This window comes from Notamacropus eugenii, chromosome 7 (genome assembly GCF_028372415.1).
Source record: "Notamacropus eugenii isolate mMacEug1 chromosome 7, mMacEug1.pri_v2, whole genome shotgun sequence".
Classification (NCBI taxonomy): Eukaryota; Metazoa; Chordata; class Mammalia; order Diprotodontia; family Macropodidae; genus Notamacropus; species Notamacropus eugenii.
This window is the reverse complement of record NC_092878.1, coordinates 153,256,733-153,282,763: the sequence shown is the minus strand read 5'-3', so window position 1 is coordinate 153,282,763 and position 26,031 is coordinate 153,256,733. Positions and strand designations below refer to the sequence as shown.

General features: G+C 38.2%; 1 pseudogene; it reads left to right on the top strand.

The window, feature by feature from the left end:
- The first annotated feature begins 661 nt into the window (after positions 1-661).
- LOC140514222 (afamin-like) lies at positions 662-24,777 on the top strand (annotated as a pseudogene).
- Positions 24,778-26,031: the final 1,254 nt, after the last annotated feature.

Genomic DNA, 26,031 nt, shown 5'->3' with positions numbered 1-26,031 from the left:
TGGATTGGAAAAGATCAGTTTATGTCCCCATCCTCATAAAGGACAATGCCAAGGAATGTTTAAGTTACTCAACAATTGTACTTATTTCACATGTTAGCAAGATTATTCTTAAGATTCTTTTACCTGGGCTTTAGCAATATGTGAACTGATAATTACCAGAATAGCAGGCTGGTTTTCAAAGAAGCAGAGGAACCAGAGACCAAATTGCCAACATTCATTGGATTATGGAGAAAGCAAGGTACTATACATGGACCATTGTCAAAATTATGGTTTTTCCAGTGACAATGTATGGCTGAGAGAGTTGGAGTATAAAGAAAGCTGAGCACCACAGAATCAATATTTTCAAATTGTGGTTCTGGAGAAGACTTTTGGAAGTCCCCTGAACAGCAAAAAGGGCAAATTAGTGTAATGGGAATTTAAATGGGAAGGGCTTTTCCATTCATTTACAGATCCATGTGACTGCCTGGGTTGCCTGAAAGTCTGAGTCACATGAAGTCTGTGGTAGGAGGAGATTGCTGAATGGGTATAGAAGGAAGGTTGGAGCAGAGCTGAGAAGAAATTAGAGCAAATTAGAACTGAGGGAGAGAGAGAGAAAGCAGGCAGCTGGCTATGAATATTCATTTTTGGAAAGACCCTAGCAGGGGCAAGGCTTGGGGATGGTGTTACCCTCTGCATTGTTATTGTGTATAGATTTCTTTGTTTCTATAATGGATTCAGCTTTCTGATATTGGGATTCAGCTTTCTGTTGTTTGAGTAAACACTTTAGTTCTGTCTTCCATATGGAGAGTTGGTTGTATTTTGTGATTCAGCACTACACTAGCATGTTCACAGTCACCGTTGGTGTTGTGAACATTGCATTGGCACTACAATCAGTCAATACCTAAAGAAATTAATTCCAACTATTCATTGGCAGGTCAACTATTGAAATTGAAGCTTAAATATTTTGGCCATACAATGAGAAGACAAGATTCATTGGAAACGACCCTGATTCTGGCAAAGATTGAAGGCAAAAGGAAAAAGCAGCAAAGGATGAGATGGATAGATAGTGTCATGAAAGTAATGAACATGAGCTTGGGTGACTTTGGAAGACATTGGAGGAAAGAAATTCCTGGTGTACTCTGGTCCATGGGGTCACGAAGAGTTGGACATGACTGAATGACTGAGCAATAACAACAATTGTTCTAGGCTATCAAGATAATTTTTTTTTTTGAGGCAGTCAGGCCCAAGGTCACACAGTAAGTGTCTGAGGTCAAATCTGAACTCAGGTCATCCTGATTCCAGGGTCGGTGCTCTGTCTATTATGCCACATAGTTGCCTCGTCAAGATTATTTTTGGCTCCTAATTCTTCCATCCTATGTGTTATTCATCTCTCTATGCTTGTCACCATCTACAAATTTGGCAAGCATTTTCCTAATGTAAAGATCTCACCATGATACACCCCTGGGAGAAAAACAAACAAAAAACAATTTTCAGTGTTTTCCTATTGCCCCCTACATGAAAATGCAGAGTTTATATTACTTAGGATGACATCTGAGTTCTTCCATACCTTGGATCCAAGCTATCTTCCTATGCTTATGTAGTGAGAATTCTCTGGCTTCATTTACCCACCATTATACTCACTTTATATTACTTCCCTTCATGCGATCTATAGTCCAACAAAACCAGGCTATTAGATGTACCCAGTCTTAGTCTGCAATTCCCTACATTTTCCTGGACCTTATTCCAGGCTGATAATATACTGTCTTTCCTTGTGTTGTTCCATTCATTCCCTCTTCTTTGAAAGCAGAGAATGTGCCTTATTTCAAATCTGTATGGTCACAACTTAACCCAATACCCTGTGCAGAGCAAGCAATTAATAGTTCTTTTAATTTAATTAAATTGGATGAATTATGTATCTTGTACTAGATTGGAATACACTTTTAATACAGTGCTTGGACCTTAAGCCAATGAGACTGAGCAGCAGGAGGACAAAGGTTTGTTGTTTTTTTTAAACTTGTGTTTTTAGTGCTTTCCTTAAACAAAGTCTATTTGATTTAAACATTGTTCAACATTAACCCGTGGGATTGTGCAGAAATCAATGTTCATTTTGTCAATCGGATTTAGAGATAATGCCCACCTAGTTAACAATTAGCAAAAAGATGTTCTAGTCCTTTTATTTTTATTGGTGGACCATATGGAAATAATATAATATTCTGAGAACAGGTTATTTTTTAACAGGTACTATTAGAGAACAGTATGAAAGTTTTCTTCTTCATCTCATGAAAGTCAACACTGGAGCCATGATGTCAGTAAGGCCCATTGGTCCTGTAATTTTGTTCTTCTTCTTGGTTGAATCCTTAACCCTACCTAAAGCACCTGAGCAGGAAGGTAAGGCTGTAATGTGGTACTTCTACATTAGCTATGGCATGAATGTACAACGGATATGGCAAATTAATATGCCAACGTGACTTCAGGCAACAGTAAGAGAGACACAGCATCCAGGATATTGCCCACACTTTGGCAGATGACAATGAGTATTGTGTGGGGTCATGAATTTGTAAGGGCACTCATAAACTGGAGAGCAACCAGGGGAAGGTAAACAGAATGGTCAAGGGCCTTAGGATCATGACAAACAAAGATTTTAATGGGGTTGGTTAGTTTGAGGGAAGACTAGGCTTGGAGCAGAGTGTGGTTGTATGAGGGAATGGTACAGGTATCTGTTATCAGGTATCAGAAGGGCTGGTACATGGAAGATGGGCAGGTTGATGTTCATTGGCTCCAGAGCAAGACTCCAGACTGATGGATGGAAATTGAAGGATAGCCAGGATTAGGTTTGATTTAAGAAAAATATATGATTAAATATGAGATATACACAGCAGTGTGCCATAAGGTTTAACAACCAGCCCTCTAGAGAAAAAATATTTATGACATACTTTTATTAAGTAAGTTAAATGAATAATTAACATTTTCTCCTCACTTTCTTAAGTCTAGACAATCAGCAAAACAAGAAATCATGCTCTTTTTTCTAGAGATTGCTGACCCTGAGGTTTAAATGCTGTCACAGAAAATTTTACAGTTGGCTCCTTTGAACTAGTGTAAGCTGGCTTCAGGGACCCCATGGGTAAACACAGGAAAGGAGCACATGTAATATGTCTTCTGATGGCCATCTCACTGTTCCCATTGGACCTGATCCCTATTGAGGATGGCATCTTAATGGGCCATATTTTTCTATTGGCTCCTTGTGTTGACTTTCGGTATATAGTCTCAGATGAGTGTAACTCTGGACATTTATTCTCTTCTGAGAATTGCTCCCTGCTTTTGGGTTCTTCTCTTCAGAGACACTCAAGTCACCTCAACTTCAGTCTTCTTGGTCATAATGGCTAGATTTCCTCCCTGATCATGGAAAATGACAGCTCTTTAGGCATAGACATTTTATCTAGCTAAGAAAAGTCAGGCAGAATACTACCAGGGCAAGATTAACTCTTTCTTTTTACATCCTACATGGTGGAAATCAAAACCTCTGTCACAGAGAACTGTCTAATTTGGAGTTAGCTACTCCCAAGATCCTTTTTGGCTTATGGGAGGTAAAAGAAGCAAGCTCCTTATTCTTTACTGGCCTAACCAGGACTCCTGTCAATCTCATTAGTCTCTGTCAGGCAGCAAAACCTGGTGTTGAATGCCAAGGACTTCATATTGGTCTGCAATTAGACTGTGAGCACTTTGAGGGCAGGGACTGTCTTTTGGCTCTTTTTGCATCTCCAGACCTTAGCACAGCACCTGACACATGGTAAGCACTTAATAAATGCCTATTGACTGACCGATTGACTCATTGACATCTGTATTTGACCAGCATTACGTACCTGATAAGGTTACCAAAACTAGTTCAATTTGATCAATATTAAGTGCCTACTATGCATAATACACTGTTATAGGCACTGGAAATAATGAGATAAAAACCAAAACATTTCCTGTCCAAAATAAGCTTAAATTAAATGGAGAGAGAAGAGCAACTAATAAATATGTAGAAAATTAATATGTGCTTGGTGCAAAGGAGAAAATGTAGCCAAAGCACTCAGAAAAGTCAAAGAATTTTAATTAAGTTAAAATTAAAAATTAATTAAATTAAAATAAAAACTTTGAGAACACTTAACTAGAGTGGTCAGGGAAAGTTTCCTGGAGCTGTGTCTTAAAGGAAGAGAAGGAGTTTAATAGGCACACATGAAGAGGGAATACATACCTGGTTCAGAGGGGCTGATGCAAATACTCCTTCATAGACTGAGAGGAGTTCGTACCTAGCATGTAGAGGCTGATGTAAATACTCCCTCATAGACTGAGAGGAGTGCGTACCTAGCATGTAGAGGCTGATGCAAATACTCCCTCATAGACTGAGAGGAGTACATACTTTGTGTATAGGGGCTGATGCAAATACTCCTTCCTAGATTGAGAGGTAGGAGCCAGCTTAAAGGTCCCTAGAGAAAAGGATACTTCACAGGGCTTGGAGACTATGGGTTAAGATCAGGGGGTAGCTTGTAGGGAATATAGAGTGTTTAGAGGGTGTGATAGGAAATAACCCTGTAAATGTAGGTTAGTCTTAGAGAGATTTAAATGCCAAATTACAAAGTTCATATTTCACCTCATAGTCAATGGGGAAGACATAGGCAGACTTATACTTTAGGAAGATTATTTTGACAGCTGAATGAAAGAAAATGGGAGACAGGTAGAGAGAAGAGACCAGGGCAGGAAGATGAGTTAGGAGGCTATTACAACAGTCTAGGCAAAAGGTGATGGGAGTCTGAGAAGATAGGAGTGGGAATGGAAAAGAGGCAATATAATAATCTCCCTTTCTATATCCTGTTATGTCATTGAACCATGTGTATTGTAGACTCGTTAAAGAATGTAGAGCTGGAAAGAACTTCAGAAGCCATTTAGTCTAGCATCCTCATTGTACAGATGGAGCAGCTAAGGTAGGAGGAACCACATGTATAGAGTGCTGGTCCTGGGGTCAGGAATACCTCTGTTCAAATCCAGCGTCATATACTTACTAGCTGTGTGACCTTGGGTGTGTCACTTACCCTCACTTTGCTTAGTTTCCTTATCTGTAAAGAGGAGATGATAATAGTGCCTATAGTCCAGGGTTGCTGTGAAGATCAAATGAGATGATAGTTGTAAAGTGATGAGCACAGTGCCTGCACATACTAAGTGCTAAAGAGTAGAATCTGAATTCAAAGTCAAACATTTTTGCTTAAAATTCAGTGTTAATTTTATTGAGCCTGATCAACTATTGGTATGGCAATATTTTATAGAAATAATAACCATCATGTTGTTTTAGTAATGGAGAAACTAAGGCAAAGAAATGAAGGATCTGGCTTGAATTTGGCATCTTTAATTCTGGGACAGAGGCATGGAGGTTGAGTGTGGTTTTTGGTCATAGGGAGGGGAGGAGATAAAAAAATGTAAAATAAAGCCAGATCTCTCTCCTCAATGAGTCAGAATACACACACACATACACACACGTACACATACATATATACATATACACACACATGCATATACATGCATACATACCTATGTATGTGTGTGTGCTTGCTGGGGATAAATGACTGGATATGATTAACAAATGTAATGTGGGGAGCCAGGTTTGATTCATTTGTTTTGCTTCTTTCTCCTTAATGCTTATACTAGTGAGCTTTCTTTCACCATTAATTTCCCATTATTTGCTTTGGACATTGTTATTGGGTCACTTAGATTTCTTCTTTGGTAAATACCATTTTATAAAAACTATTCTTTGTTTTCAGATTACTTAAATGTCACGCAGAAATTTTTGGAGAACAACATTAGAGACGTGTGAGTTGATTATTGATATTAAAAGTTTGACTGATGCATTATCTTCAAACCATTTGAAACTTAAAAGAGCATTTTAGTTGGTTAATTATTATTGCAGCATAAAGGCAAGATAGCCTTTGGAGAGTATGCCTGACTTGCAGTCAGGCAGACTAAGGTTCAAAACCCTCTTCTGGCATTTCACATTTAGCTGTATGACCCTGGCCAAATCATTGCTATTTGCCCCAAATGGGGTCAAGAAGAGCTGGACAGGACTGAACAACAAAAAGTTTTATTTTGTATTGTATTCATAGATTTTTAATGTATTTTTGTTCATAGAAAATTATTGCATTTTATAATTATAATTCATTCCTCAATTCTCTTTCTTTTTAATTGAGGAATTTAGCCAATTCACATTTATGGTTGTAATTGGTAAGTTTCTGTTTTCTTTCCCTAGCTATATATCTATATGTAGATGGGTGTGTATATAGCTTTCTTTATAAATCCTCTTTCAAGTTTACATTTAATCTGACTCTGGCTTCTTCACTCTCTCTTTTTCCTTCTGTCTTCTACCTGTTATTTTAAAGTTTAGTTTATTGTTATTTTTCTGTTTTTTTGTTCTTCCCTTTCACAGTATAGATGTCGTACCTGAGGCTCACTGCCCTTTTTGCCTCCACCTGATTCATTCTTCTATATCACTGACATTAGTTTGTAATACTCCCAAGAAATGTTTCAACTTTCTTACTCATTTCCCCTTCCTAGATACTCTAGAATCTAGTCTCAAGAATGTTAGCTTTCAATGTGAACGATGGAAAGTATTCTGTAACTTTAGTCAAGAGAACCTGATCCTATTCACTGTCTTTTCCTTCATTGCTTTTTCCTTTTGAAGTTATGACCTTGAGCACATGACCTTCTACTCTCTCCAAACCCCTACCACCTGAGTTCCAATTTGTTTCCTTCCTTTTTCCCTCCCTCCCCTCCCCTCCTTCCTTCCTTCCTTCCTACCTTCCTTCCTTCCTTCCTTGCTTCCTTTCATTTAGCTATGTCTACGAAATAGCCAGACAGAACCCATTTCTCTTTGCCCCCACACTCTTGTCTCTGGCTGCTTGCTACAAAGAAGTCAGCACTAGTTGTTGTCAAGAAGAAAAGAAGCATGGATGCTTCCACACAAAGGTATAGTATTTTCTGTTCTGTCAAAATTAACAGCCTACCAATTCTTCAGTTTAAAATAACTGTTAAATGACTTCTCATTTATGATACTACTTTTCTTGCTAACGTATCATGACCCCTTGACAAGACAACTGGATTTGGAGTCAGAGACTGTGGGTTCAAATTCCTTCTTTCCTATTCACTGCTTATGTCACCTTGGACAAGTTATCCTTCCTCTTTGGATTTAAGTTTCTCTGTACAAAATATTAGGGTACTGTCCTCTCTGATTGCTAAAGTTCTGCCTTTATTACTGTGTGATCTTAATGACTTGTTTTATTAACTGATAAATCTATTGACTGCCAACTGCTGGCCATATCTTCTCATGATCTGAAACAAGCTCTGTGTGCCACAGACATTCATTTCCATGGACCTTTTCTGGCTTACATGTCCCTCTAAACTTAATCAAATACCAGGGAGTAGATAATGGGAGGGAAGTATGACTGTTCCATCTCCAGTCCTCACCTGCCCTTCCTATATGATTAAGAGAAATGGCCAGGCCCTGCAGCAGAGGTCATGAGTCAGACATAAATCATATGCCACAATTCATGTCTTTTTATGTGTCACTTTTCCAAGGCAAAATTCTAAGCATTTTCTGTGATTCTAATCAGAATTAGAATACCTTTATTTCTTTTTAATGTAGAGAAATCTTACTTTGCATAGGAGGTAATATGAAAAAATACCAAGTATGGATTTTTCTTTTTGGTCTTTTGGTTACTTTGCCATACTTTCATCTTCATCCTCCAGGCAACAACCATCACAAATAATTTAAAAGAACTGTCTGCTAAGTAGCAAAATCTCTGTGGAGTATTGATGCATTTTGGACCCAAAGGTGTGAAACTCCAGTGAGTTTTTTATGTGTCTGGTTTTCTTGTTTACTATATAAAGCTAACACTTCCCTCATTTCTTGATTTCTCCTTATTAACAGTGGAAAGAAGGTAAAAGCAGATGCAGATAGCTTGAGTATGAGGAGGTTAAAAAGGGAGAGAAAAGACTAGAATAAAATATGGACTAGGCATATGAGGATGCAGCTGGCATCAGAGGAGAGACTGTTGGCTCCCTCAGGTCAATGTGCCATCTCTGATGTGAGGGTCTTTCTGAAGAGAGGGGACTCTCTGAAGAGGAGGCAGCTGCTAGTTCTTCAAAAAATGATAAGAATCTGTCCAAATATACCATTCAGTGAAAGATTACCTGATAAGGATTAGAGAAAAAAGAATTTAAGTAGTGATGGTTGGTGTCTCCCTATTCAGGTTTCTTGTCCTGACAACAATAGGAAGTTCCATTGTCTTCTACTGGCTTGTATCCTATATATTGCAGAGAAGCCCTCAGGACTTGTCAAGCTAGATAACTATTATTCATTTATGTTGATTAATGTGTTCTCAAAAGATACTAAGAGTCAGCAACATGGTGGAGTGGATAGAGTTGGCTTCAAGAGTGAAGAAGACCTGAGTTCAATTTTTGTCTTTGCATGAACTGGTTGTGTGACTCTGGAGAAATTACTTAACCTCTCAGTGAACCCTTTAAGATTATAAATTGTTGATCATGTATCTTTAAGATTACAAATTGTTGATCATGTATCTAACAGTTTTGGTAGAGGGATTTACCCCAAATAGGAGGGTCCTACATAATTGAAATCAGAGATCTAATTCTCCCACCAAAAACAAATATACTGACAAAAGGGAGCATCGGCAAAGATTATAATGTCCTGGGCAAGAAACACTAGCCTTTATGGAAATAGGAGTTGTTTTTCTTAGGGCTTTCCTTTTCTTTAGGAAGGTGAAGGCTTTTAAGGACTTCAAATGCAGATCTTAGGCATCTACCTAAGAAGATGGTGTCTGTTAATGAGATCTGGATTTTTGGTCCATGGGTTATGCTATAGGAATGGATCCTAAATAACTGGGCTGATTAAAATGTATTTGCTAGAACTTCCACAAATTTCAACAAAGGGGCTTTAGATTGGAAGAGTCAGACAGGACTGAATAACAACAAGGGGGAGGGAGAAAGGTATTTGCATGTGGGATTAAGATTAGGATTAGGGTTAGTAAATTAATGAACTAGCTACCATGGAGAGCACCAGTGATGAAAAAAGAATGTCAAGAGAAATACCCAGCAATTCACGGGAAACAAAATGCAAGAAAGAAGCCAGGTCTAAAGTCCACTGCATGATAGACAGTGGTCAAGAATATAAACAAACCGTTCTCAAAAGAAGAATTGCAGACTATTAACAAGCCCATGGTACAAGTCACTAATAAAATGAGAAATACAAATCAAAACAAATCTGAGGTTTTGCCTCAGACACAAAATTTTCAAAGAAGGCAAAAGATGGAGATAATCAATGGTGGAGTATGCCTGTGTAAAGACACACTTATACATTATTGAGGAATCTGTGAATTCTTCTGCAAAACAATTTGGAATAATTCTAAAAAAATGACTAACATGCTTATGTCCTTTGACATGGGATCCTGATATTATACAGGTTAAAGATAGAAAGAGCCCATATATATGAAAATATTTATTATAGCAACACTTTTTGTAGTGGCAAAGAATTGGAAACAGAGTACTGTAGATGCATGCTATTTGGAAAATGGCAAGATATATTGTGACCCATGAATGTAATGGAATGTAACTGTATTTTAAGGAACCATGACCATGAAGCATAAAGAGACACATGGAAAGAATTATAAGAAATGATGCAAACCAAAGAAGAACCAGAAAACCAGTTTTCATAATGACTTGTGGTTCAGGTGTTTTCTAGTTGTGTCTGACTGTCTGTGACTCCATTTAGGGTGTTTTTTGGCAGAGATATTGGAATGGTTGGCTATTTCCTCCTCCAGATAGTTTTACATATGAGGAAACCAAAGCAAACAGGTTACTTGTCCAGAGTCACATAGCTGGTAAGTATCTGAGGCTGGATTTGAGCTCAGGAAGATGAGTCTTCCTGACTCCGGACTCAGCACTATATTCACTGTGCCTACAACAACATAAATGAGAAGGAAATGAAAAGGAAACTGAATGTCATGTAATTATAATGATTAAGCCTGGTCCCAGAAAGACATGAGAAAATGAGTCTCCCTCCCTTCTTCGCAGAGTGGAGGACTATGGCTCTGTGGAACAATTGATACATTGGCAACTTTGGTTAAGCAAGGCTCTTGCTCTCTTGCTAGCCAGTGCTAAGGCCAGAAGGCCAGAATTGAGCCCAGCCATTACCTTCTGGCTCTCGCTCCCTTGCCTAGAGACTGACCAAGAGGCAAAGGTGGACTTACACTATCTTCCTCACAGGATTATTGTGAGAAAGGCACTTGGTAAACCTGAAAGGGTTGTTAAAATGTGACTTGACAGGTGGTGCAGTGGATAGAAGGTCAAGTCTGGAGTCAGGAAGACTCATTTTCATGAATTCAAATCTGGCCTCAGACATTTACTAGCTATGTGACCCTGGGCAAGTCACTTAACCTTGTTTGCCTGTATCGGCCCAATAGAACAGAGATGAGGGAGGAATAGATGGTTGCTGTCCCCGTGAGATGACCTATAGAGAGAGCAGGATTTGTCTGCTCAAACTACATTTTCTCTCACCTGGAGAGTATTTGCTAAATCCAAAGCTTATTTCCGTTCTTTATAGTTTGTTTACCTTTCTCTGTAGTTAGCACTAACTGCCACTTTATGATAAGAGTTGATCAATCCTAACAGTTTTTGATAGATTTATTTTTGTTCCTGGGTATGAGAAACTATAGAGAGGGGAGTAGATGTGTACAGAACAGAAATAGAGTGGAAGAGACATAGATTTTGATCTCTTTAGTCAGATTCTTTTTTTTAACTAATGATTTTATTTTTCCAATTACATGTAAAGACAATTTTGAATATCTATCAAATTTTTTTCTGAGTTCCAAATTTTCTCCTTCTCTCCTCCTCCTCCTTCCTAAGGTGGTAAACAATTTGATATAGGTTATATATGTCTTAGCTAAATTTCTTGAAAATTCCCAAATCTTTGAAAGTTTCTTATTTGACATAGCTTGAAGTATTTGGTATGATGACATCTATTAAAAACATGATTGGTTTGAAATGAATGGATCCATGTTATGTCCAGGCACTTGTAGGCAACAGTTTAGCTTATGCTAATGGCCTCCTTCCAGTACAATGTAATGATTGAAGTCAGCTGGATATATTGTGACCTCTACTCATATGAGGGGTTGTCATCTGTCAGCTCATGAGATTCTGAGTTTATTCTAGTCATTATTTGTTAGCAAGTTGTTCCAGATAGCAAACATGCCTTGCTAATATTCTACTGTTGGCAGTAGATTTTGCATTAAAGGAAGATTTTGCCTTCTCTGTGATTGTGGTCTTTAGCTTTTGTCTCTTTAGACTTTAGCAGGGCCTTGATTCCCTCTTAATCAGATCTAGGCTGTGAGAGGAAGTTATTTTTTCACATTTTCTCTGCGTCAGTCAGCAATTGATCAGTTGTGTGACTTGAACCTGATGGTACCATTAACAAAAAGTAATATGAAACCTTTGACTATAATTAGTAAGATTAGGTTCTGGCTTTGTTCCAGTTTAATACTGGAGCATCATGAAAGTATTCATATCTTCAGTCCATTTCATGAACACTCATAGTTTGCCATTTTTAGTGGACAGCATCATCTACACCGAAGCACTGACTGCAAAGTGGGTGAGATATTGTCAATTTTGTCTGATACGGGTGCATCTTGCCTTCTTTTGGTACCAGAAGAGAAAGGAGTAATCATCCTCTCTGTATCTTCTGTGTCAAACTGATCGTCATGAAAGTTGGGACAGGGCCAACATGAAGCCCTGCTGCATTCCTTTTATTTTTTAGTTTCCTGGAAGCAGTTGCATTACACAGGGGGCTACTGATCCAATCAGCAGTATGGTCTGGACCCAACAATATTTCAGGGTTCTTGCCAGGCCTCCATAGTGACCTTGTGATCTCAGGGTACAGAATCTCTGCTGTGTATCATCCTTGGCTTATATTCCTTCCTGTAACAGAGATGATGTGTTGGGCTTTGAGGGGGTCATTATTTTTGAACAATAATAAATATCTTCCCAACTGTAGGCCCAGTACTCTATGCATGGTACCACCTAGCTGCCATTGTTATCATCATCATCTTTATTATTGGCCAAGGACTACATTAATAAATCAATATAGATTTTACCATCTGACCTGCTTCAAATAATTTTAGTGGTTTATCAACCAATATTTATTGATTCTCTTTCCAGCAAAGCTGTGGAGATCAGCCAAAAATTTCCCAAGATTGACCTAAAGAACTTGATATACTCCCGAAAGATATTCCTATCATGATTGATGGATGCTGGGAAGGAGATGTAGTTTACTGTTTGCATAGCAAGGTAAGTAGTCACTAACGTATTTTGGAGAACAATATTCTCCTTGGTTTGGGACAGCCATCTTTTGCCACTTAAGGGAAACCTTGATGGTCTGCTGGGGCCTCTTTCTGTGTGGACAGGAGATTCTTCCTCTTCATGTCCTTCCATACTTTGCAATACCTTGTATTTTAGGGCAGTTTGTAGACTTTGTTCATGGGAATGCCATTCATTGAGGAAGCAGTTTCACCAAGGGACAGATAGTACCCGCTCTGTGATTTAATAAATAAATCCTTAGGAGTTGCTGAAACTCAGAAAAGTTAAGTGGCTTATTCAGGGCCACATAACTAGTAAATGGTAGTGATAAGGTTCACACCCAGGTCTTCATGACTCCAAGTCTAACACTATATGTTATACTATGCTGTCTGTATTGGTTGAATTTTATATATAGTTAAACCTTATTAAGTCAAACTCTACTCATTTCAAATTTTGGTAAACTGCAATAGACTAGGGAGAAAGTTTCACTTTGGTCAGCAAACCCTCCCCTTAAAAGTCTAGAAATAAAAAAATATTATTTATTTAAGTATTAGCACATGCATTAATGAAAATATTGTTATTAAATTTTTAAGATTTTCCATTTAAATTCTGCTGATTACAAATCATTCTTTTCTATTCATGAGTAAAATTGCCTAGGTAACATTTTATTAGCCCAGTTGCTGTCTATACTTGAAAGACAGAAAGCTGCATTTGTCCCAAAAATTTTCTGTAATTTGGACTTTTCAACTAATTTAAACAGACCTTTCCCCTTAAGCTGAATTGTGCATTCAAGGAGAGTGTGTATGGAACAGCCTTCATTCCAGAAAGTTGAAATATGTAAGAACACATACATCCACGGATCTATGTTGTAGACTCTTTCCCTGATGCCTTTTCATTGGGTAGCTATATTGAAATGCCTTAGTCTCAAAGAGGCAGCATTCTATGTTAGAAAGACAAAGTCTCGAGGAAGGAAAGGTCTGGCTTCAAATCTCAGCTCTGCCCATTGTTAGCCATGTGACTTTGTCACTTCATTTCTCTGTACCTCAGTTCCCTCAACTAGAGCGTGAGGATATTAATAGTTACAATATTTGTCCTCATAGACTTTTGTAAGCCTGAAACAACTATGCTATGTTATCCAAGCTCACAAAGAGTCAGTCCATGCAAAAGAAAGCCCTCTGAACCCTAGACAATAAAATGACCTGTTGACTGAAGGCAAAGCTAATTGTGTCTCAAATGAAATAAGTGTAAGAATTGTTGTTGCTGTTTGGTGTTGTCCATTTTCAAAGAGGATCGCTGACATCATGGGGTGACGTCTTGACTCATGGATGAATTGTGGGAGATACTTTGTAAATGATGGAAACGCTAGCCCAATGTATTATTCTTACCTGTTTTGGAAATGGATCTCCATTAAGCTCACAAGATTCCAACATCTCTGAGACTTAGGGGAAGATTAATGAAAAGAATAATGAGTCAGCTTTCCTGTAATTCAGAATTGTTAGAAATTTAGGAGATGTATTTCTTCTTAAATTGTGCCATCATGAGATCTGAGGAATAAAGCCTGCCTCAAGTCAAGAATTCTCTCATTATGGAGTCAATACCAGAACTTCTATAGCTATTAAATAGGAGACCTATTGATTAAATAATTTCTAGGTGATAGTCACAGGTTGGCTTTACTCATAGGCTATGGCTTATGAAAGGAAACCAAACAAATGTGAATGAGAAAAGGAATTTCTGCTTGATCTTATATAAGCCAAGATTACAAACTACCTCTGTTCCAAACCAGACTCCATCTCCAGCAAAATTAGAGACTGTTGTCAACTCGCAGTACCCGGAGGGGTGAATGCATCATGCTTCACTCAGAGCAGACATATTTACAGAAGGGGATGATGTTTGCCAACATCTGCAGGAAGACAAAGAAAACTTCCTGACTAAGTAATGTAACTTTACTAACCATTATAAAGAACATACAAAGTGACACTAGAAAATCTCAGCAGCTTGGATTAAATTGAATGGGGAAAGGGGTGGAATGGGAAATCAGTTAAAAGTATTTTAAGAAATCAAGTTATATTGTAGTGGACAACAAAAGTCATTAACTCAGGAATTAGATGATCTGAATACAAATCCTACTTCTGCTACCTGTGTGACCTTGGGTAAGTCACTTAAACTCATCCGAAAATGAGGATGTGGGACCAGATGATATCTGAGACTATCTACCACTGCAGCAATCCTATATTGCTCTCCTGTGCACAAAACAATTTCAACCAAACCCTGCAATTGCCAAAATGAAGCTTTTTAATAGCTAGAAAAGCTTCACTTGTAATTAGTTATAATAATGGCTAGCATTATGTAGCCCTGTAAGGAGCTCTTTACAAATATTATCTCATCTGTGAACTGATCCAACCCTTCTGGAGAGCAGTTCGGAACTATGCCCAAGGGGCAATCAAACTATGCGTACCCTTTGATCCAGCAATATTACTTCTAGGTCTGTATCCCAAAGAGATCATAAAAAAGGGAAAAGGACCCATGTGTACAAAAATATTTATAGTAGTTCTTCTGGTGGTGGCCAAGAATTGGAAATTGAAGGAGTGTCCATCAATTGAATGGCTGAACAAGTTGTAGTGTGTGAATGTAATGGAATGCTATTGTGCTATAAGAAATAATGACCAGGTGGATTTCAGAAAAATCTGTGATGACTTACATGAAGTGATGCTGAATGAAGTGAGCAGAGCCAAGAGAACTTGGTTACAGTAACTTGTTACACATGAACAGCAACATTGTGTGATAATCAGCTATGATAGACTTAGGTCTTCTCAGCAATACAAAGATCCAAGACAATTCCAAAAGACTCATGATGGAAAATGCTCTCCACATCCAGGGAAAGCACTGTGGAGTCTGTATGTAGATCGAAACACACTACTTTCACTTTTTTTGGTGGCTTTTCCCTTTTGTTATGTTTCTGCTATGTTACAAGATGACTAAGGTGAAAATATGCTTAAAAACAAATATTATCTCATTTAATCTTTACAAAAACATCAGGAATTAGGCGTTATTGTCCTTATTTTGCAGATGAGGAAACGGAGGCAGACAAATGTTAAATAACTTGCCCATGGTCACAGAGCTATAAGTGTCTGAGGCCAAATATGAATTCCAACTTTCTGACCTCCAGGTCTAGTGCTCTGTCCACTGTACTACCTAATAGACTTATGCGCTCTTTTTTTTTTTGAGTTTCATTATTTTATTTTTCCCCAGTTACATATAAAACAATTTTAATATTCATTTTTAAAACTTTGAGTTCCAAATTCTCTCCCTTCCTCTCCCCCCACCCCAATTGTGAAAGTGAACAATTTGATATAGGTTATACATGTGTCATTATGCAACATATCTCCATATTAGTCCTGTTGTGAAAGAAAACATGAAACAAAAAAAATAACTCTTAAGAAAAATATAGACAGTTAAAAAGCATGTTTCAGTCTTCATTCAGACACCATCAGTTCATGAATCTTTCAGAGCTGTCTTGGATCCTTGTATTGCTGGGAATAGCTAAGTCATTCACAGCTGATCATCATTACATTATTGCTGTTACTTTGTATACAGAACATATCACCTTGCATGAGCTCACGTAAGAATTTCTAGGTTTTACTGAGAGCATCCTGATCATTATTTCTTATAGCAAAATAGGATTCCATCACAATCGTATACCACAGTTCCTTCATCTATTCTCCAGGTGATGGGCATCCCCTCATTTTCCAATTCTTTGCCACCAGAAAAGAGCTACGATGAATATTTTTGTACACATATGTCCTTTTCCTTTTTTTTATCTCTTTGGTGATATGGACATAGATGTGGTATTAATAGGTCAAAGGGTATGCATGGTTTTATAGCCCTTTGGGCATAGTTCCAAATTGTTCTACAGAATGTTGAATCAGTTCTCAACTCCACTAACAATGTCTTTTCTCATTTTTTCCCCACATCCCTTCCAACATTTATCATTTTCCTTTTCTGTCCTATTAGGCAGTCTAATAGGTATGAGGTAGTACCTTAGAATTGTTTTAGTTTGCATTTCTCCAATTTATAGTGAGTTCGAAGATTTTTTTAAAAATATGGCTATAGACAGCTTTGGTTGCATTACCTGAAAACTGTTCATATCTTTTGACCATTTATCAGTTGGGGAATGGCTTTTATTTTTATAAATTTGAGTCAGTTCTCTATATGTTTGAGAAAAGAGGCCTCTATCAGAGGAACTTGCTTCAAAATTTTTTTCCATAATTACTACTGTTAATTGTATTTTCCTCCATGCTATCCCTGATACTGTTTATTAAATTTTCTCTCTCCTTTCACCCTGTCCCTACTCAAAGATGTTTTGCTCCCCCAACCTGCCTTCCCTTCCATCTTTCCCCCTCCCCTGCCCCTTCTCTTATCCCCTTTCCCTTCTATTTTCCTGCAGGTAGGATAGATTTCTATACCCAACTGATTATGTATTTAGTTCTTCTTTGAGTCAATTCTGATGAGAGTAAGGTTCACTTACTCCCCGTCTCCTCCCACCCTTCCCCTCTACTGTAAAAGCTTTTTCTTGTCTCTTTTTTGAGAGATAATTTACCCCATTTACCTCCCTCTTTCCCTTTCTCCCAGTGCATTCCTTTCTCATGCCTTAATTTAATTTTTTTAGATATCATCCCTTCATGTTCAACTCATACCTGTGCCCTCTATCTATATTTGCTCCTTCTAATTGCCCTAATAATGAGAAAATTCTTAGGAGTTAGAAGTATCATCTTCCAACGTAGGAATGTAAATAGTTTAACCTTCTTGAGTGTCCAAATCAAGTCTTCAGAATCACAGGAATAGGAATAGGAATGAGATTCCCAGGTGGGGAAACTCTCTTCACCAATGCAGGTCTTGATGCCTTTTCTGCCTCTTTTAGTCTTAGAATTGCCTGGATTTCCAAAATATTAAGTGATTTGGCCAGGTTCCCAAAAAAATTATTAATAGGCTTGTGTTCATTTTATACTATTGGTATTATATATACTACACTCCACAATTGTGGAAACTGACATGCTTTTTCTCATATAGTTTTCATATAGTTTAATGTAAAAAGCATCTTACAAGTTTCTGTATGAATATTTGAGACACCATCCAGAGTTGCCTCTTGCAATGCTTTTAAGCATACATGCTCCATATGAAAAACTACTGGAAAGATGCTGCAAAACAGAAAACCCCAAAGAATGCTATGGCCGTGGGGTAGGTGCCACAGAGTAATCAGTGAGTCACTGGAAATGATGGATACATCCAAGTTTAAGCTCTAATCTTCCTTGGCCTTATTTATTTGCTTCCTCTGCCAAAAAGACTCACTTTCCAAATCACTACTATCAGTCCTCCATACTGACGGAAACAGCATAGGGTCAGGAGAAGGCATCAGAATTCATCTGACTGACTTCTTTGGGAATCTCTTCATTTGACTTAGAATTTTAACTGAAGAAAGAAAAACAAAGCTGTAATAGCAAAAGTTTGCATTTGTAACTCTGGCTTTGAGTCTGCTGCCCTTGTATCATAATCTCCTCATTGGTGGAGGGAGTGATGACTCAATAATGAGTTGGCACGTGAGCTTGAGAGAGGGGAGAAGTTCTTTCTTTTTCGAGCTTTAAGAGAGGGCATGTGATTCCAGACTGTCTTAAGAGAAAAACCCATGGAGAAAGAACAGATTTTGGAAATCAGTGGTCTGTCTTTCAAAGCCTGTTCTCTCTCCCCATAGGTCTCTTCCTTAAGAGAGTATAGAGGAGCCACTAGATAGCACCATGGATAGAGCACTGACTCTGGAGTTAAAAGGCCCTGAGTTCAAATTTGGCCTCAGACACTTACTTACTGGTGTGACCCTGGGCAAGTCACTTAACCCCAATTGCCCCCCCCAAAAAGAGATTATGGAATCATATACATTCTGTTTCAAACTGGCGAGAATACTGTCTCTTCTTTCTCACACTTAAATGGTAACCCAGCCACTCAGGAAGGTATATTAAGTCACCACTTTCCACCAAGGAGAAGAGTCTCATGCAAATACTCCAGACTTGAAGCCAGGGTTACACATTTTGACCATGTTCCAGTGAGTGGATATCCTCTAGGACATTTGTTCTAGTGAGGCTTATGCATCTATTTTGTTAACTTATTACAGACCCAAATGAAATGTCCACAAAGATAACTTTATTTTCAGGAAGAAGAATTCCTAAGGTTAACTGCACAAGCCATGGCCATTACAAAACAGGAGTGTGGCTATTTCCAGATGCTAGGTGAAGAAGGATTCCTCCATCAGTAGGTGTCTTTGATTTAATTTGGTCAATTAATCTGATAAACTCAAGAAAGGAGATCAAGAAACTGAGTTTAGTGCCAAAATAGTTTAGAATCATGGGATCACAGATTAAGAGCAAGGTGGAACCTTAGGCAATAGATCCCCTCACTAGGTAATCTAATAGAAACCATTCATCTTATAGATGAGGAGAAGGAGGCTCAGAAAAGTGACAGGATTTGGCCAAGGTCTGATATAGGATTTGAACTTCTATCCTCATTCCAAATCCAGTACTTTTCCACTTCACCATTGGGTCCCTCTTCTTTCTTCTTTCTCCCTGGGGCAGGCCCTCATCCCATTGTGCCTGACTTTCTGGTTGGTCTCTCTGACACAAACCTTTACCCACTATAATCCATTGTCAATTCAGCTTTCACAGTGATCTTCCTAAAATGCAGGTCTGACCATGTCATTCTCCTATTCAATACATTCCAGTAGCTCCTTCCACTGCAGGGATATTTAAAGAAGATATTTGATCCTATTGGATCAAATAGTAAATCCAATTTAACTTTCTGCATCCTTCATAACCAGATCCTTTCTACCTTTCCATTCATCTTACCCCTTACTCCTCTTCCTATATTCTGCAATCTATTCACGTTGGGGCCCTTGCTGTTCTTTGGAGATGATGCTCTATCTCCAGATTTGGGGCATTTGCTCTGGCTCTTCCCCATGCCTGGAATTCTCTTCCTTCCTCATCTCTGCCTCCCAGCTTCACTTGAAGTCACACCTACAAGAAGCCTTTCCTGGGCCTCCTTTATCTCAGCTTTCCAACTGAGATTTATTTGGTATAGGAACAATTTGTCTGATACAGCTCTTACTTGAACATAGCTGTTTTCACAGCATGTCCGCATTCAGACTTCTGGATCTTTGAGATCCAGAACACGAGGGTTTGCTTTTCTTGGATCCCAAATGGCAAGCACAATGCCTGGCACATAGGAGACATTTAACAATGCTTGTTGACTTGATGCCTCCTGTCTTTTCTGGTTTCCTTCAGTTCTCCATTAACATCTCACCTTCTGAAAGAAGCCTACCCCCCCCCCCCCCAATGTTGTAACTTCTTGTTTAGATTATTTCCACTTTATCTTGTACAGAACTTGTTTGTATGTAGTTGTCTGCATGCTGTCTCCATCAACAGACTGTGAGCTCCTTGAGGGCAGGGCCCATGCTTTTTTTTTTTTTTTTGCCTTTTTTTGTATCTCCAGCATTTAGCATAGTGCCTAGGATATAGTGGCCTCTTAAAAATGCTATTTCACTGACTGACTAAAAACAAACACCGTACACTGTGTGAAGTGATTACTGCCATTGGGCTTAGTGTTACTTTGCAAACAGAGGACAGCCTCAACAGAGTCTTTGCATGCTGTATTCTCTATGGAGATTCTGTTCTGATTTGCATCATGATTATAATGCTTTACCTTCTATTCTAAACCAGAGGTTTTAAATCTTTTTGTGTCATGGCCCCTTTTGGAAGGCTGGTGATAAAGTCTATGGACCCCTTCTCAGAAGAATATTTTTTAATGCATAGAATAAAATACCTAGGATGACAAAGGCACCCAATTACATGGAATTAAGATTATGTAGATGAGTATGCATACATGCATGCATTTAAATACATAAACACTTGCATACACATATATTTACACATCCATACATGCATATGTATATGTGTGTGGTATGTATATATATATATATATATACATATATATATACACACTATATGTATATACATACACGCATATTTATCTATGTCTCTATTGCTATCTCTATCTATCTGTGTGTATGTGTACATACACACATATAGAGAGGGAACTGTCCAAAAACTAAACTGATTGCTTCAGGGAGTAGGAGGTCTTCCATCTCTGGAATTTCCAAGTAGAGACTGGGTGACTATAGGCCAGAGATATCGTAGAGAATGACAAAAAGGGAACCCAAATCTCTTTGAGTCAGGATAAACTGTCACCTATCCTTCACTATAACATTATTTTATCAAATTATATTTGTGAAGTTCTTAGGACTGTGTGTGTTGCACATAGTAGGCATATAATACAAGTTTATTAAGTTCCCCTCCCCTTTCCCTTGCCTTTCCAAAGTTATAGATGAAAAAATTAAATCCCATCTATCTCAATGTGCTGTGTAATGATTAGAAGAACAATATTAATACAATTTAATTTAATCCTATTTGGGTAATGTTTGTTAAGCATCTGTTATCATGTAGGCACTGTGCTAGCGCATAAAGTTATACAAAGGATCCTGCCCTCAAGGAGGGAATTCTGCTGGGTGGAGAGTGGTAGAATGCAACAGCTAAAGAGAAATTGTGTGTGTATCTATCTATCTATCTATCTATCTATCTATCTGTCTGTCTGTCTGTCTGTCTGTCTGTCTGTCTGTCTGTCTGTCTATATATCTACCTACATATGTATATGTATATATATACACATACAAACACAAAAAATATACATAAATACTATACACACATATACATACATATATACATATACACAAATACAAATACATACATACATATATATATATATATATACATATACATATAATTTTTTAATGGTGAAAACATCCAGGAAAGGCTGGAGAAGGGAGCCCATGGGTTGAACCTGGAAGACAGTCAGAGTTTCTAAGAAGTGAAGATTTGTATTTGAGGCATATGAGACAGCCTGTACAAAGACAGAATTGCAGGAGACGTAATCTTGAATTTGGGGAATACCTTTCCAGATTTGGGAAGTTTGTCTAGAATGTAGGAGATTCCCCCACATGAAGAGGAATCATGGAATAAGGAAGGAAAATCAAGATTGTGTCAGACTGTGGAGGGCTTTCAATATCAGTTAGAAGAGTTTATGTTTTGCTCTACAGGGAATAGGGAGCCTTGGAGGTTCTTGAGCAGGGGAGAGACACCTAAAAGCATTCTTCTGCTTTTAGAACATGATTTTCATGGCTGAATGGAAGACAGATAGAAAGAAGTGTGTGGAAGCTAAGAATGGAGGCTATTTCAACAGTCCAATATTGGGGATACATACACACTTAGAGTTTGGAAGGAGGAAGAAAAATGCATCAAGGGGAGCTAAGAGAGATTGTAAAGCACAAAATGAATGATGGAAACCAAGGGTGGGGAAGTATCAGGAATAAGCACGTGGGCAAATGTCAAAAGCTGCAGAAAATGAAGAGGAGAATGAAGAAAAGGCCATAGGCTTCAGTGAGAAGTCACTGAAAATAGTGGAGAGAGCAGATGCAGCAGAGGAGCAAGGATGGCAACCAGATCAAAAGCCTGAGTGCACAGCCAGGAAGTAGAGGCAGTGAATGTAAAACTTCTTTGAGAAGTTTGTCATTGAAGAGGAACAAAGAGATAAAATGAAACTTGAGGCTTAGCAGGTTCAAAAAGAGTCCATTTGGGATGGGGGCAGCTAGTTGCCACAATGGATAGGGTGCCCTTCCTGAGGTCCGGAAGACCTGAGTTCAAATTTAGCTTCAGGTACTTCCTAGGTGTGTGACCCTGGGCACACTTAACCCCATTTGCCCCAGTTTCCTCATTTGTAAAATGAGCTGGAGAGGAAATGGCAAATCATTCCAGTGTCTTTGCCAAGAAAACCATATAAATGGGATCATGAAGAGTCAGATATGACTGTAACGAATGAACAACAATGATTTAGGATAGCAGAGAACTGCTGTTGCTGTTGGAGTTAATTGTTCCCAGGACACACTGAATGTTCAGAGCATCTAAAAAGACAATAACCGTTAAGCAGCTACTTGGTCTCAGGTGAGTCTGGACAAGGAATACGTGATAGGTATTGACTATTCCAGAGAGAAGAGGGAGAAGGTCAGAGTAGTGACAAACATGGCAATAATTTGGGAAAAGAAGAAGGAATGGGGCAAACTGCTATTGAAGTCCTTCCGTTTGTGTCTAAGGAAGGGATGTCAGGTGTGGGAAAGCCTCAAAGCCATCTGGGCCAGAGATCAATACTCACTCATTCCCTTAGGTGTCTTCTTGTCCTCACCAAAAGAGCACCCCAACTTCCACCTCAAGAGCTCATCTCTCAGATGCAGAAATTTCATGCGTCTTTTACTAAATGCTGTCCCCTGGGGGAAGAGCCATCATTTGCCCGTGTTCACCATATGTAAGCACCTCATGGTTCTGTTACCAGAATTTCATTTATAAAAAGTCAGAACCATCTGATTCTCAGCCTTGTGATAGAAGAAGAAAGAGGAAGACCTACAGTTCCCTGCACGGGCTGCACAGACTTCCTGGGAATATGAGAAACAAATTAAGGAACAACATTTTTGGTATACCCTTTGAGAAGAAAAATTAATGTCTTTATTTCTTATGTATGCATGTGTAGTAAAATCTAGAATTTATTTCCTCTCATTAATGCTTTTTGACTGACTGACTGATGAAGGGACCTGGTAAAGTTTACTGAAAGCCAGTGGGATATAGGAATCAAGAAAGCTATAGACTGAGACAAACATGCATGACAGAATAAGTGAGCTCTGCTCATTTCCAGGGTATATTTCCTGTTTTCCTGAGTCAGTCATTGTTTTCATCACAGAAAATGGAAACATCTAGCTTTTCTATGAGTCTGCCCTGCCATCCCCCCTTCCTTCCCATCAAAATGGGGAAAATGCCCTCAAGATTTTCTTGGAGAGAAATTGCCTAATGTCCTAAATTATGATGTAAGGTTGGATAGAAAAAATTTGCTCCACTCTCCACTTCCTGTGGGCTCTTCTTGCAATTCATTTCCCTTATCTGTAAAAAGAGGAGTTGAGTGAAATGACCTCAAAGCATCGTTTCCATTCTGAAATCTATGATCCTATGAATTTCTTCCCCAACAAACAAAGTCCTAGAGAAAGTTACTGACACATTAGAGCTAAAATGGACCTTAAAGATAATTTAATGAACTCCTTTTTTATGGATGAGAAAGTTAAGGCTCAGAAACCCCAAATAATTTGCCTAAGGTCACCCACTAGCAAATGGCAGTCAGAATTTTAAACCAATTTTTTCTTTTGGACTGTTTCTTCTTTCATAACACAACTAATATGGAAATAAGTTTTACACGATTGTACATATGTAACCTATTTAAAATTCTTACCTTATTAGGGAGAGGACAGGAAAGAGAGAAAATTTGGAACTCAAAATTTAAAAAATGAATGTAAAAATTGCCATGTAATTGGAAAAAATAAAATACGATTTTAAAAGAGAACTTCAAATCAAGACCTCTAACACAGAGGTTAATACTCTTTTCCCTATATCCTGCTGGTCCTAGGTAGGAACCCCAGAAGAGATCAATTTGAATTTTGTCTCTGTTTGGGACCAGAATGGAAAGAACACAGGGGACATCACTCAGGTGGAAGCTGAGTCTGAACCACATAATCCCCAGGTGCACATTTAGGATTTAATAGCCTTCTTGAACCTTCAGAACTCACATTTCCGAAGCTTTCTGTATTTGTCTCAACAGCCCCTTACTATTACATCCATATACACACACATACACAGATACACACACGTACACATCTGTATTTGTTAAATGTATGAATAAACCAATGAATTTACGCTCATCAAAATAGTTAAGCTGATTACTTTTTTTTAAAAATAAAACCCAGTATTTTTTAACTGTATATGACCTCTCATTCTCTCTTCATGCAGGTACACTTAATTCTTGGAGAGATTTGTGGAGTAAATAAAAATTGAACCATAAACCCAAATGTGGATAATTGCTGTAAATCGTCACTTGTCTTTCGATCATGGTGTTTTAATAATCTGACAGCAGATGAAACATTTATTCCTCCAACATTCCCCACTGAGGTGTTCACCTTTAATATAACTTTATGCCAGAAAACAGAGCAACAGAGAAAGAGATGAGAGTATGTAATGTCTTTTTCATTTTCATCCTCATGAATTTCACATGTTCTTTGTGATGATTCGTGTCTTAGTAAAAAAAAAAACCCAACAAATTAAGGAAGAGGAAAATGTTTTCAGAGATGTAACATGAAATTCACCTATTTCCATGTCTCTGTCCTAGAAATTTCAAAATAAAATACCCAGGGCCTACCAAAACCTTTGGTTTATAAAGGTCAATTAAGTTTTCTCCCTTTGCTGTGTATCAGTTTAAAAGGAGAAAGAAAAATATACTAGAAGTAGGGAGAAAGGCTCTCAATGGGCTAGTAACATATTAAACTGGCCTGTGTGATTGCTGAGTTCCCATCTGGTAATATCATTCTTTGATTGACTCCAATTCCCTTTTCCTGGAGAAACACATTGGTATATTCAATGGACATATGGCCCAATGTTTTGCTTTGCTTTTTTTGCCTATCTAATTTTTACCCATCTTTAGGTAGGAAGTCAAGCACCATTCTCTTCATGAAGCCTACCTAAATCCTCACACCACACCCACAGTCCTAAGTTGGTAATGGCCTCTTCCATCTCAGGCGTCACATAGTACTTGACTTTGTAAGTGTCCAATGCATTGATCATGAGCATTTATCACCTCTGACTTTAGAAGAAAGAATGAGGTGCAAGACTTTGTGTAACTTTGCCTCATTTAAATCCAATTCACACACATCAAAACATCATCCTGGGATGTCATCGGTCCTCTTCAAAAATGAAGGTCGAACAAAAATAATGCAGAAGCATCATTGCATAGCGGAAGGGGAGCCAGTCTCAGAGTCCCAAAGATCTGTATTAAAGTCTTGCCTCTGACATATAAAAGCTGTGCGAGCCTCGGTGAGTCACTTAATTTCTCAGTGCTTTGGACAACTAAGACTCTAAGTTTCAGAAAAGGTGCTGACCTACATCTTTAGACAGAATTGCCTCTTTGGGGAGTTTCATGGGTTCCATTCATACTGTTATGTATTATAGTCATTTCTCCTTCCAGACTAAAAATTCCATGAGGACTGGGACCATTTCTTATCTGCATTTTGCATCCCCTCCAAAACCTAACATAGTGCTCAATTCACAATAGACAGTTCAATAAATATTTGTTTAATTGAATGTTTACTTATAGAAGGGGAAAAAATCAATCAATCAATATTTATTAAATGCCTATGTGCCAAGTGATGGGGATGCAAAAAGGGACAAAAGCCAGTAACTGCTCTGAAGGTGCTTACAGTCTAATGAGAGAGACAACGTGAAAACACATACTTATAATTTGTTTTTGCCTTTTAGGACAAGATAAACTTATAAAAAGGAACAAGTAAAAAAGATGTAAAATTGACAACACAATAAAGCAGATTGTGTCTGTACAAATGGAAACATAGGAAAGACTATGGGTAAGGGAAGGAAACCCTGATCTCGAGGGAAAGGGGTTTAGGAATGAACTTGACCTCAGTTATTCAGT